Here is a 13,530-nt window from a genome sequence, read left to right on the forward strand (position 1 = left end):
TGGTTTAGTGGTAGAACCCCTGCCTAGAATCCTCCAGTGAGGGGCTGGGGGTCTGGTTTAGTGGTAGAGCCCCTGCCTAGAATCCCTCAGCATCCAGGCTCCCTCCTGCCTAGTGCAAGGACCTCCTCACAGACCCTCACAAACATGGCAACAATAAGCAAGGACAGCTCAAGAGAAATAGACGTGTGCTGAGCACTGAGGAGAAACCAGGGTGCTGATAAACCACCCAGGTCTTACAGGACGTGGCATCCCACAAAGTCTCACCCACAATGCAGCTGCTGAGAAGTGGTGGGCCGCCCTTCAGGGACTCTCCAGGGTGGCTTTCCTGGCGTGCCTGGTTCCTCATGAGCTGGGCATGTGCCCGACAGTGTAGTCCTAGGAGGCCTGCTCGCTTTCTCCGGCCTTCTCGCAGGAGGTCATTGGAGGGCAGAGGATGTAGCTGCAGTCAGGACATGTGGCCGCCAAGAGCGGAAGGATCGCACTGGGGGCTTCCGCAGGTAATGGCCTTGATGGATTAGGGACGCTGGGACAGGAGCCAGGTCGCTTGAGGGTCTAAACAAGGGCTTGCAGAAGACAGAAGTGACAGAGCCATCCCCCACCTATCCCTGGCACCCCCAGGGCTTCCAGGTGGAGCACGCTGAGGACCCAGGGATGGGAGGGGCCTGGTGCAGCTGTTGGCTCAGCTAAAGGTTTAATCTCCAAAACAGGAAGGCGCGTATTGACACAAGCCACAGCCACAGACGGAACTGGGCCTCAGACTTGCCAGCTTCAGCTCCTGGGCCCCCTCCTGCCTAATACAAGGACCTCCTCACAGCTCCTGCCTCCTAACACTGGTGGGCCCAGCTTCTGGTAGCCCCTCACATCACCACACCACAGGATTAAGTACCTCTTCTGCTTTGCAAGCTCCAGGATGGGGGGGTGGGAGGTGGGGTCCTGAGGCACCAGGAGCAGGAAGGTAGAGGTCCTCCCTCCCCTCGCCTCATTTTATAAATAAGGAAACCAGAGAAGGTCATAGAGGGAAGTGAGCCAACCTGGGTCATAACAGCACGAGTGGAGGCGTCTCAAATGTACCTGGGTGTGGCTGTACATACGCACGCACGCACACACACACACACACACACACACACACACACACACACATGCACGCACGCACACACACTATGCCCCAGTAGAGGGTTGGATCCTAGAGAGTTCCCCTGTCTTCTGTCTGGTACACATGGAGGGAAGGTGGACCTCAGCTGGCACGTGGGGGTGGCAGCTGGCACTGCACATACACACCAGAGGAAGCAGGCGAAGAGGCAAGGTGATGTTTTCAGATGCTGTGGGGGGAGGGAAGGCCACCTCAGGGGTCATTCGAGACAGTTCATGTGGCGTGGTGGAGAGATCTGGCTCTCCTAGGTGCCTAATGGTCCCTCGCCTGCTCCTGGCAAATGTCTTGATGCCCTAGAGTCTCTAACCGTAGCTGAAGCTACTCTGCTGTTATAACTCATGCTTCTCTCTGGACCAGTCTTCCATGTTTGGCCTGTGACCAGCTTCTCTCATTTTTTATTCTGAGCCAGGGTGCGGTGGGCTTTGGTGAACGAGGAAGGCTGACTCTGGGACCCTAGAGATGGGCTCTGGTCTTCCCCCTCTTTGGGAAGCTATTGTGACCTTCCAATTTTATTTGCTGCCCAAAAGCCCAGACTTGGCCTCCCTACCTGTCTTCTGGAATCTTTCCACTCCACACTTTACCTCTACCAGGAAGGCTCTGTCTCCCTACTCAGTTTCTGCCTCCTGCAGCAATTCTGGGTTTGACCTACTCCTCTGTCCACCCTTTACTGCTGTCCCCTGTCCTGCCCTGCTTACATCTGGGACGTGATAGTGGCAGCTGCCCAAACACAGAGAAGAGTTTCCTGGATAGGATCTTTCCCTGCAGATGCACAAGGTACCCAAGAGCATTGGGGCTAAAGTCCCATTTCACAGATGGGAAGAGTGGGGCTAGAAAGGAAGGACCTGCCCGAGGACATACACAGAAATTGTACATCTTGGGACCATGTTTGAAAGTGGCTGGGCGGGCTGGAGAGATGGCTCAGCGGTTAAGAGTACCCGACTGCTCTTCCAGAGGTCCTGAGTTCAATTCCCAGCAACCACATGGTGGCTCACAACCATCTGTAAAGAGATCCGATGCCCTCTTCTGGTGTATCTGAAGACAGCTACAGTGTACTCATATATAATAAATGAATAAATAAATCTTAAAAAAAAAAAAAAAAAAAAAAGAAAGTGGCTGGGCATAGGTCTGACTGACTCCCCAGTCCATTCTACAGCATGATCTGTTGTGTGAGTCTCGTTTCTCTCGGGCCTCACGTTAGCCATTTTATGACTATGTCACCCCAAAATCCAGAAGCTCTTCTTCCAGACTACCCCATCCTCAGTGCTTTGTCTCATATTGGGCCACCCCTCCCTCCTGTCTCATCCAATACAGCCTTTACTGTTATCCTATCCCCGTGACCCAGTTTCTCTCCTTGTCTGTGCCTGGGGGCAGGAGACCCTGGGGGGACAGTGTCCCTCTTTGAGGCAGGTCCAATGGAGGATCAGGTGTCCCAGGTGGGGCAGGCAGGCACGTCTGCCTGCTGGGGCAGGGACTATGGCTTTCAGGTCTTCAATAGCCCAAGATTAGGTTCCCTCCCCGGGGACCCCTGTTGTGTGGCCATTGAGATGGCCTGGGAACCAAGGCCTCCCAGCCAGACAGAGCTTGGCCCCTGGAGCCTAGACTTCAAACTGGGTCCCAGCATCCTCTAAGCTGTTTGCATGGCCAGGGATGAGAGCAACACTCACAGCCAGAGTGAGCCCAGAGAAAGACATGGACCCCCAGGTCTGTCACAGACTTTGTCTATTGCCCAGGGACCCTGATTTTTGGGGAAGGAGTGGCCTCTTTGTGGCTTCCCACGGTTATAACGCTGGACATCCAGTGTGTGGCCTTGGCCAGTGTGCAACCTACACAGTGGTGTGGAGAAACCCTGACAGGGCTCAGTCCTGCTTCTCTGATCTCAAGACTCTTCAGCGTTTTTTGCTCTGTCAATGTCCCTACCTACCCACCATGTCTGCTTAGATAGCAAAGCCATCTTTCCCAGCCCAGCTGCAGATAGAAGATAGAAGACCAGCTTGTAGCAAGCGCAAGGCCCTGGGTTTGGTCCCCAGCTCCGAAAAAAGAAAAGAAAAGAAAAAGAAAAAAAAAGAAGAAGACCAGCTTGTTGGCCTCATGGAGAGCCCAGCTGGCGCTCTCTCTCTCTCTCTCTCTCTCTCTCTCTCTCTCTCTCTCTCTCTCTCTCTTTCTCTCTCTCTCTCACACACACACACACAACAGAAACAAGTTAAGTTTGAGTATGGAACCTAGGGCCTTGCACCCTACCACTGAGTCACACCCCAGCCCCTCACTGGGGGATTCCAGACAGGGGCTCTATCACTGAGCCACACCCCAGCCCCTCACTGGGGGATTCTAGGCAGGAGCTCTACCACTAAGCCACGCCCTCAGCCCCTCACTGGGGGATTCCAGACAGGGGCTCTACCACTGAGCCACACCCCAGCCCCTCACTGGGGGATTCCAGGCAGGTACTGACCTATTACTGACCTACATTGTCCAAGTTCTAAATTGGGATAGTTATGGGAGCAGAAGCGAGCACTGATATTAGCCACTTGTAGGACATGCCGGGATAGTTACAGGAACCTGGGAGTCTGGTGGAGATGCGCCTCTAATGGTAAGCACACGTTCAGTGTGGAAGGCTGAGCAGGTGTCTGTAGACTCGTGCTTACTCCTGTGCTCATGCATATGTGTGTGAACCTGTTAGACGTGCTGAGCTGGGAGGCTGCACATGTGATTTGCCTGTGTGCAGGAGTGTGCTTGTCCCCTGTATGCACATACTCAAGCTGTCTGGGCTGCATGGAGACAGATCCTTTCCCCAGCCTAGCTTGAGATTCTACAATAGGGCAAGAGTCCTCATTAGCCCAGACCTGTCCTGCAGTGACCCTTAGCTCTCCTGGACTAATAAGGAGGTAAAACCTGAACCTTGGCTTAAGTCCGTGGAGTGGCCCCTCTCAGCTGTGGAAGGCTGCCTTTAGTCTCAGCCTCGAGAGGCAGAGGCAGATGAGTCTCTGTGATTTTGAGGGTAGCCTGATCTACAGAGGAGTTTTAGGATAGCCAGGAGAGTACACAGAGAAACCCTGTCTCGAAACCAACAAAACAAAACAAACACAAACAAACAAAAAAACAAGAGAAAAGCATCAACAAGACAGGTCCTGAGAGGCCAGCCATTCCCTCAGTGCTAAGCTAGCTCTCCTGCCTCAGGAATCAGGGGTGACATCTTCCTCTGTGGGAGACTGGTGTAGACAGCACCCCTCACAGTGCAGGTTGGAGTCCCAACTCAGAGGCCCTGCCTGTTGACCTGCTCTCACACCCCAGACGGCAGATAGATTAAATGTCCCTGCGCCCCTGGTCACTGAGACCAGCCTGATTTAAGAAACAAATTTATGCATGACATGACCCTTCCCTTCAGACCTGCTGAGGACTCTGCCTTCTCACACCTCAAGTCCAGGCATGAGGGTTGAGCAGGGTCCACTAGTCTTCAGGAGTGAGGACAGATTCCCTGGGAATGTCCCAGCAGTCGAACGGTGACTTCAGGGGCAGCAGATTTATCCATGCGGGGCTTAACGTGGTTCATCTCCCATCTCACTCATTACAGGGGTGCCCTCCTCTGCCTCGTTTATGAGATGTTGTGACTGGGACGCCAGGCTCCGTGCACACTAGGCAAGCACGCTAGTAACTGAGCCACAGCCCCATTCAGTGTTCTTTGGCCTAGAGGTCTCAAGACCCTCGTCCAGCAGATGTGGCTTGGGTAGGCTCAAGCCGCAGTTCGCCCCACCACCTGCTGACCCGATTCTTCCGTGGCTTTGTCTGGGGAAGCTGTGGGAACCAGTCTTTGCTTGGCCTCCCAGCCCCCAGGCTGTCGCCCCCTGGGAGGCCTGGTCAGCAAGCTCAGGTGTCACACACAGCCGGTTCCTCTGCCTCTTGCCCAGGAACCAGGGAAGGTCACTCCCCAGGGGCCACAGGCGACTCTGGCCCCGCCTTCGGGGACAGTGGACAGGTGGGGTGGCCGTCTGGCGGCAGGTAAGCCCAGCCAGACCCGACGCCATCTCTCAGTCCCTAGAGAGGAGAGGCTGCCCAGGTGTATCCACAGAAATATCCCCCGAGGCCCCTTCCCACGACCCCTGTGCCTACCCCACCCCCCAGGGCCACCATGCCTGCCAGAGTGAGTTCTCCCTGTCCCCTGTCACTCTCTTTGCCTTGTGGAACCAGGGTTATGACCCTATTTTGTGTAGTAAAGGAAAGCTCTCCATTGTTAGGAGAATGGACCCCACACCCGTCAAGCTGTTCCTGTGGAATCCCTGCCTGCCTTGGGTTTGATCCGGGATCTCAGTGCTCCAGGGAGGCCGCGTCTTAGTCATATGCTTCTTGGAGTCCCACTATCAAGGTTAAATCAGGCTGGGGATGTGGTTCGGTTGGTAGAGGGCTTGCCAAGCGTGCACAAAGCACTGGGTTTCATCCCCAGAACCTCATAAACCAGATGTAGTGACCTAACACCTGTAAGTCTAGCATTTGGGGAGTAGAGGCAGGAGGATCACGAGTCCAAGGTCATCCTTGGCTATATAGCAAACCAGAGGCAAGCCCAGGTTACATGAGATCCCCAGCTTAAGGAAAAAAAAAAAAAAAACCCAACACTTAGCTTTGCTAGGAGTGTGCTGGATGACTATGAATAAGGGCAAGGCCTCAGGGTCTTCAACCATAACCGGGAATGTCGGAAGGACACGGAGACTGAGGCCCACACACCTCAGGGGTGCAGGATCAGCCACACCTGGGCAGGAGCTTGAGACCAGCTTTTTCCCACCTCATCTGTGTCCTACTGGACTGCCTTATTCTCTAGCAAACCAAAGTCTGTGTGGGGTTCCTGGGTCCAATCCAGCCAGGCCCCACATGTCTGCTTTTGTCATAGCAAGGATTCGAGCTGAGAAACCAAAGCTCAGAGGAAGCAGACCCTCCTCCTCCAAGGTTACACTGTCCTTGCTACAGGGTCTGCTGGCCTCGGGGAGAAGCAGGAGGCATACCTGAGGGTGGGGACTTCCAGATGCAACGGGCGGGAAGCCGTGTAGGCTCCCGAAGTGTGGGCCTGCTCTGACTCGCAAACTGGCTCCATTCTGTGCCCAGACGCCCACACACACAGAGCAGATCCAAGGCCCCAGAGAGGCCTTTGCCTCATGGGAGGCTGCCTGGCTCCACCACATGGGAGGGGGCCCAAAGGCAATGTCTGTCCTCTGCCACCTGAGAGGACACCCAAGAAAGCCATAGCCCTCCCTCACTGGACATTCATTCATTCACTTTTTCAGTTACTTGTGTTTATACTAACTCACCCACGCATCCTTCCAGCCAGCCATCCAACCATCCATCTATCCATGCATGCATTCTGCAGACACCAGAGGGATCTTCCTGTGTAACCTTGACCAAGTCTGCTATCCTCTCCGGACTGTGATGGCTACCATTCCTTACCTCCACAGCTGGCTGAGGACATACAGGAAGAGCAGAGGGAACCACAGGCCCCAACATGGTAGTTTCCAGGTTGAAATCTTCTTTGGTTTCCTAGAGAGTGTTGGAATCTTGCTCTTGCCCGCACGCTGCTGGGGAAACTCCTCTGTCTTCCCTCACAGCTCCTTCTCATGGAGGGCAGCTGATAGCCCCTTCCCATGTTAGGGTATGGAGGGAAAAGGAGGGGAGGGGAGAGGAGGGGACGGGGAGAGCTGCTTCTGGGTCCCTGAGGAATCCTGTGAAGATCACTACTTCTCAGTCCCTTAGGATCTGCCCAACCAGAGTAGGATCCAATCACACACACACACACACACACACACACACACACACACACACACACATCTGCACAGGCATATGAGAGAGGGAGAATGTGTGTGCATGTGTGTGGGTGTATGTGTACATATGTGGGGGCCAGAGGACAACCTGAGGTGTTACCCACAGGAATGCTGTTCACCACCTTTGAGACACGCTCACTAGACGAGAGCTGACTAGTAGGCTAACCTGGCTGGCCAATGATCCCCAGAGGGCTTCCTGTCCCTCCTTCCCCATTGCTGGGATTGTAACTGTCTATAAAGGAGAGTGCTATTATGGTTTGAAATGTTTTATTTTTACGGTTATGTGGTATCAGGGGGAGTATGTGCACGTGAATACGGTTGAGGCCCAAAGAGGACCTCAGTCCTCTGCATCTAAGCTGGAGCTGGAGTTAGAAGATCTGTGAGTGCTAAGAATTGGACTTTGGTCCTCTGAAAGAGCAGAACGTACACTTGGCCACTGAAACACAGCGCCAGCTCTGGGTGAAGTCGTCCTCTTCTTCTTCTTCTTCTTCTTCTTCTTCTTCTTCTTCTTCTTCTTCTTCTTCTTCTTCTTCTTCTTCTTCTTCTTCTTCTTCCTCCTCCTCCTCCTCCTCCTCCTCCTCCTCCTCCTCCCCCCTTCTCCTCCTCCTCCTCCTCCTCCTCCTCCTCCTCTTCCTCTTCCTCCTCCTTTTTTCTGGAGCTGGGGACTGAACCCAGGGCCTTGTGCTTGCTAGGCAAGCGCTCTACCACTGAGCTAAATCCCCAACCCCTGGATGAAGTATTCTAAAGAGATACTTGTGCCTCCTCTTTGACTGTCAGGTTATTGAAATGACAGATCCCAAGAAAATGGGGTTCTCCCAGGAATTGCACACTGGGAGTAGAGAAGCCAGAAGCCTGAGCCAGTGGGACACAACACTTTTCTCCTGGGAAGAGCCTAGGACCTTGGTAGGACCGCCTGACAACAGAGGCTGGACAGGGCCACACTTGACCAAGCCTGCTGAGCTCTGCATAACTCTGGTCCTCTAATCTTCAGTCTCACTTCAGAACTCACATGGGGGCTGGAGAGACGGCTCAGTGGTTAAGAGCACCGACTGCTTTTCCAGAGGTCCTGAGTTCAATTCCCAGCAACCACATGGTGGCTCACAACCATCTGTAATGGGATCTGATTCCCTCTTCTGGTGTGTCTGAAGACAGTGACAGTGTACTTATATGTAATAAATAATAAATAAATACATCTTTTAAAAAAAAGAACTCACATGGACTTGGGGCAGGGTGAGGGGGGGTCACAGGATCTCTTTGTCCATTTTCTCAACGTAGCAACATTGAATAAACCTCCTTTTCCTGCTTTTTGTTATCAGTTTGGAGGTTTTAATTGGCTCGTGGAGGATGGGTAGTTGAACCTGGCTTGATGGGCCTCAGGCTGTGACCCCCTGAGTTCAATAACAGGAATATAAACACATTCCACGGGCGCTCAGCTGGTCGGCACAGACTTTGGAAATGCAATTCAGGTCTCCTCGTGCCAAGCCTTTACCAACTGAGCCACCGCACCTATGTCCCCTCACAGAGGTACATGAGGTCTGAGGTGAATCACTGAGAGGCAACAAGACAATGACACCTCTCTCAGGCCAGAAGGCCAGGCAAAGGTCCTGGGATCAGAAGTCAGGCTCTGACTCTCTCTCTGGAGGAGGTTCTGCTCCTTTCCATGGAGCTTTGCCTCTCAAAATCACCATGATGATTCACTACAAAGTCCTGTAGTGTAGACCTCAAACTCACAGAGCTCCAGTTGTCTCTGCCCCCCCAACTTCTGGGATTAAAGGGCTGGACCACCAAGCCTGACTCACCATGACATTTCAAACAGTGACTGCAGCTGTATATCCCTCGAGGCACAAAGGTCCTTGTGGTGGTTTGAATAGGCTTAGCCCATGGGAAATGCTACTATTAGGACGCCTAGCCTCGTTGGGGGAAATAGGTCACTGTGTAGGCTGACTCTGAGGGCCCCTAGTGTTCAAGATCTGCCCCGTGTAGAAGAGTCAGTCTCCTGGCTGCCTTCAGGTCAAGATGGGGAACTCTCAGCTCCTTTTCCAGCACCACATCTGCCTGGATGCTGCTACATTTCCTGCCATGATGATGGTAAACCTCTGAAACTGTAAGCCAGCCCCAATGAAATGTTTGCCTCTATAAGAGTTGCCTTGGGGGGCTGGGGATTTAGCTCAGTGGTTGAGCGCTTACCTAGGAAGCGCAAGGCCCTGGGTTCGGTCCCCAGCTCTGAAAAATAGAAAAGAAAAGAAAAAAAAAAAGAGTTGCCTTGGTCATGGTGTCTCTTCACAACAGTGGTAACCCTAACTAAGATAGTCTTTATTCCCAGATTACTAGGGAACAGGAATGCTAAACACACAGGGGTCTCTTCTCAGTGGAAGAATTATCTGTTTTCCACCCAGAAGGCTGGGAGTGGGCTCCATTAACAATCTGGTACCTTTTTGCTATCTGTGGCGGCAGATCCTCCAGAATGATTATCCCGACTGTCCCCTCCCTAGGCCATTACTCATCCTGAGGGGAACTGTCACATGTACCTTATGGCCTGCTGACCACTGTGTTATCAGCCAGAGACCACACTAGATCTAGACCTTTGGCTAAAAATTCCACCCTCATAGTCACATGCATTTTCTAAATGCATGTCTATGTAATCACACCCTAGGCTCTGTTGTGCACCTGGAGCTGGAGTGATTGCTGCCTGCAAACATTTCCCAAATTGTGCTGTGTTTCAGATATGCCGACGATGCTGAGGCTTTAATCCCAGCACTCCGGAGGCAGAGGCAGGCGGATCTCTGGGTTCCAGGCCAGCCTGGTCTACAGAGTGAGTTCCAGGACAGCCAGGGCTACACAGAGAGATCCTGTCTCAAAAACAAACAAGCAAACAGAGCTGACACCGAGCCCCCTGGAATTAGACTCCCTGAAGTCTAATCCGTATTGACAAAGTCCATCTGGACCACATTTTCATCCTCATCTCTTCATGGGTTCACTTCCCCGCCTGGACACCTACTGGGTTTCCTTTAAATGGCACCCAACACGGAGAACACAACCCTCAGAGAAGGTAAGAAAAGTTTTATTTAAATAAGAATTATAGGGGTTGGAGAAACTATGTCCTTTGACTGAAAAGGGGTCAGTTGAGACCTTTGGTGAGAGAGTGGATTAAAAGGGATCTTTTTCAATCCTTCGGGGCAAAGCGTTTTGTGCAATTATTGAAATGTTCGTTACGGTCTGTAAAATCAAGATTTTCAGAGCTACAGTTCTGCAACTTTGCACACAGGAGCTAGTATGAAGAAACTGTGTGAGAGGGTCAAATGTTTTAGAGAAAGAGAAAGGGGAGAGGGGAGGTAGGGGAGAAGAGGATGGGAAAGGAGAGAAAACAGGGCAGATAAGAGAGAGGAGGAAGGGAAGAGAAAAGGCAGGGTTGCAGGCATCTGACCCAGCCTGGTAGCCAGTGCAGCGGCAGCTGCTGAACCACTGTGTATCAGAAAGAAAGCCAGTGCTGCCCTGGTTCCTGCCTTTCTCCATCCTCTGAGCCACCCCGGGGTCCTTCCTATAAGTCACACTTGGGTTTGGTGGGCAAAGTTGCTTCTGAGCCCTGAAAATCAAACAAAACACCAAGTCCCAAAACAAAGCAAGCCAGGTGAAACCACTCCAAATGTGCTTGGGAGGTGTGGTGTGGAGGAAGAAGGGCTTGTGGTTTTGTTTTAACTCTTTTTGTACCCACCATGGCTTGCAAAAGCAAGCTTTTTGCTTTTGCTTTTGACAGAGTCTAGCTCTGTCCTTCAGGCTGGCCCCAGCCACACGAGTGCAGGTATGACAGGGGGTGCCTCCTCTCTGTCTCCCCTTTCCCTCTCCTCTCTCCTCAACTTCTCTCTTTCTGACAGGGACTCCTAGAGCCCAGGCTAGGAGTAAACTATTTAGCCAAAGATAACTTTGAAATGTTTGTTAAGGTTCAAAAACCTCCTATCCCCATGTTACTTCGATTCCAGGCATGACCCACCATCACATGTTATTATTATTATCATGATTATTATTTTTTTAAAGCACAGGGTCTCAAGTAGGCCTAGCTGACTCAGAACTCCCAATGTAGCTGAGGCTAGCTCTGAATTCTTAGAGCCCCTGCAAGTGTAACATTCTTGGTTCCCTAGTCATCTGTGGGTGCAAGGACCTTTGTGCTCCGACAATAGACAACCATGAGCACTCTATGTCATTGTCATTCAATCACAGAGGATACACACAGAGCCTGGGCCCTCACTAGCAGTCACTCATTCAACAGTCCCTCCTGGAGCTGAGAGCTGAACAGCCAAAAGCAGGGGACAGGCCAGAGGTCCATGTGAGCTCTGCTTTCTGGCCACCTAGGTGAGAATCCAGAACTGGCACATTCTCTCCTGAGAACTGTCCAGGGGTAAGCTCCCCAACACTGGAGGCATGTAAGCAGAAGCTAGCAATTTGAGCAGCCGGAATGAATGGCTGTGCTGGAAGCTTGAAGACTTATGCTTAACTGACTGGAATGGAGTGGGAGATTGCAGAAATTTAACCATACATTAAAGACTGCACTATCTGACTGCACATACAAAATTATCTGATTTTCTTCTTTTTTTAAAAAGATTTTTTTTTATTTATTCTATATGAGTACACTGTAGCTGTCTTCAGACACACCAGAAGAGGGCATCAGATCTCACTTCAGATGGTTGTAAGTCACCATGTGGTTGCTGGGATTTGAACTCAGGTCCTCTGGAAGAGCAGTCAGTGCTCTTAACCACTGAGCCATCTCTCCATACCCAGCCATCTCTCGCCCCCCTGATTTTCTTGAAGCTATATAATAGCTTAAAAAATGTTTCCCTGTGGCTACTCCTTGGTATAGAAGTCACAAGTAAGGATATCTTAGTGTTGTGTTGAAATGTTTGATTTTAAAATTCCTACTGAAGCAGCCGACTGGAACTTCCAGCAATTTCTGAAATGACCCTAAACATACTTCTACCATTTTGTATGATGTGTTTATATAAAGTGACATTCTTAGCACTCACCAAAAAAAAAAAAAAAATCAATTTTGATAAACTCTGAAAAATAAATATTTGGTTAAGATTTTATATAAAATAACAAGTATGTATGTCTCAGTGATATACAAACTCGCTTTATTGCTGTGTGTGCATATGTGTGCAGTTTATGGTATTATGTGTATGGTCTTGGGTATGTGTGGGAGTTGTGGTGCAAGCACATGTAAGCTCATGCATGTGGAAGCTTAAGAAGGGTGCTATCTTAGTTAGGGTTTCACTGCTGTGAGCAGACACCATGACCAAGGCAACTCTCATAAGGACAACACTTCATTGGGGATGGCTTACAGGTTAAGAGGTTCAGTCCATCATCATCATGGGAGGAGCATGGCAGCATCCAGGCGAACATGATGCTGGAGGAGGAGAGTTCTACATCTTGATCTGAAAGCAGCCAGGAGGAGGGTCTGGATCACACCAGCCAGACCTGAGCATATATGAGACCTCAAAATCCCACTGCCAGGGTGACACAATTCCTTTAGCAAGGCCACACCTCCTCTAATAAGGCCACACCTCCTCTAATAAGGCCACACCTCCTCTAATAAGGCCACACCTCCTCTAATAGGCCACACCTCCTCTAATAGGCCACACCTCCTCTAATAGGCCACACCTCCTCTAATAAGGCCACACCTCCTGATAATGCCACTTCCCATGCCCCAAGTATGTTCCACTACAAGAGTAGAACCTTTCTTCTGATTATTTTGTTTGTTTTGTTCAGAAAAAGGTCCATTACACAGCCTTGACTGGCACAGAGATCTGCCTGCCTCTGCCCCACTGAGTGCTGGGATCAAAGGTGTGTGCTGCTATCCAACTGGCTTCCATCTTGATTTTTTGAGAGGAGATCTCCAGTTGAACTTGGAGCTCATTGATTCAGCCAGGATGACTGGCCAATGAGCTTCAGGGATCCCCCTGTCACTGTTCCACACCCAAATACCAAGGCTGGGGTTACAAGCAAGCTCCACCACGCCTGGCTTTTCAAATGGGTCCAGGGGATTTGAACTCAGGTCCTCATGCTTGTGGGGCCAGCATTTTACTGAGTCACCTCGTCAGCCCCCGTTCTTTAATAAACTGTGGGGCCCTATTATACCAAAGAATTGTTTTAAAATAAATGTCTTTCTGATTAATTGTGAACCTTTGACTTGTGGACTTGTTTTTATGCATGTGACTGTGTGAGGTCATGTAAAAATTTCTCAACTTTGTAATTTGAGAAAGGGGTCAGAGTGGAAAAGATTTGAGAAGCCGCGTTTCGGTCACAGAATGGTCTAGAATCCTAAATTCTGAACCTCCATCTTCTGGGACCGAAGAGGAGGAGAGAGGGCAGATTCTTCAATCTCAGAGTCATGGTTCTGAGGGAGATAGGAAGTTAAGTTTTCCCGGTGGGGTCAGGCCAGTCTAGACAGGGACCTCAGCCTCCTACCCTACTTTGGCAGGACCACTACCTCCAAGGATCACCCATGCATGCCCTTGGCCTTGGACCTCCTGGCCCAGCAGAGCTGGTGTTCTAGAGGGACTGTCGGCAAATGACTCCGGAGGTGACTAAACGTAG

At 51.0% G+C, this 13,530-nt stretch overlaps 1 long non-coding RNA gene across 1 annotated transcript; it reads left to right on the forward strand.

The window, feature by feature from the left end:
• The first annotated feature begins 295 nt into the window (after nucleotides 1-295).
• On the forward strand, nucleotides 296-13,113 carry LOC148002214 (uncharacterized). Its single transcript, XR_015634677.1, has 3 exons — nucleotides 296-497; nucleotides 9,669-9,994; nucleotides 12,703-13,113. It is a non-coding gene; the product is annotated as an uncharacterized LOC148002214 (long non-coding RNA).
• The last annotated feature ends 417 nt before the right edge of the window (nucleotides 13,114-13,530 follow it).

This window comes from Rattus norvegicus, chromosome 12, assembly GCF_021556685.1.
Source record: "Rattus norvegicus strain SHRSP/BbbUtx chromosome 12, alternate assembly SHRSP_T2T, whole genome shotgun sequence".
NCBI lineage: Eukaryota > Metazoa > Chordata > Mammalia > Rodentia > Muridae > Rattus > Rattus norvegicus.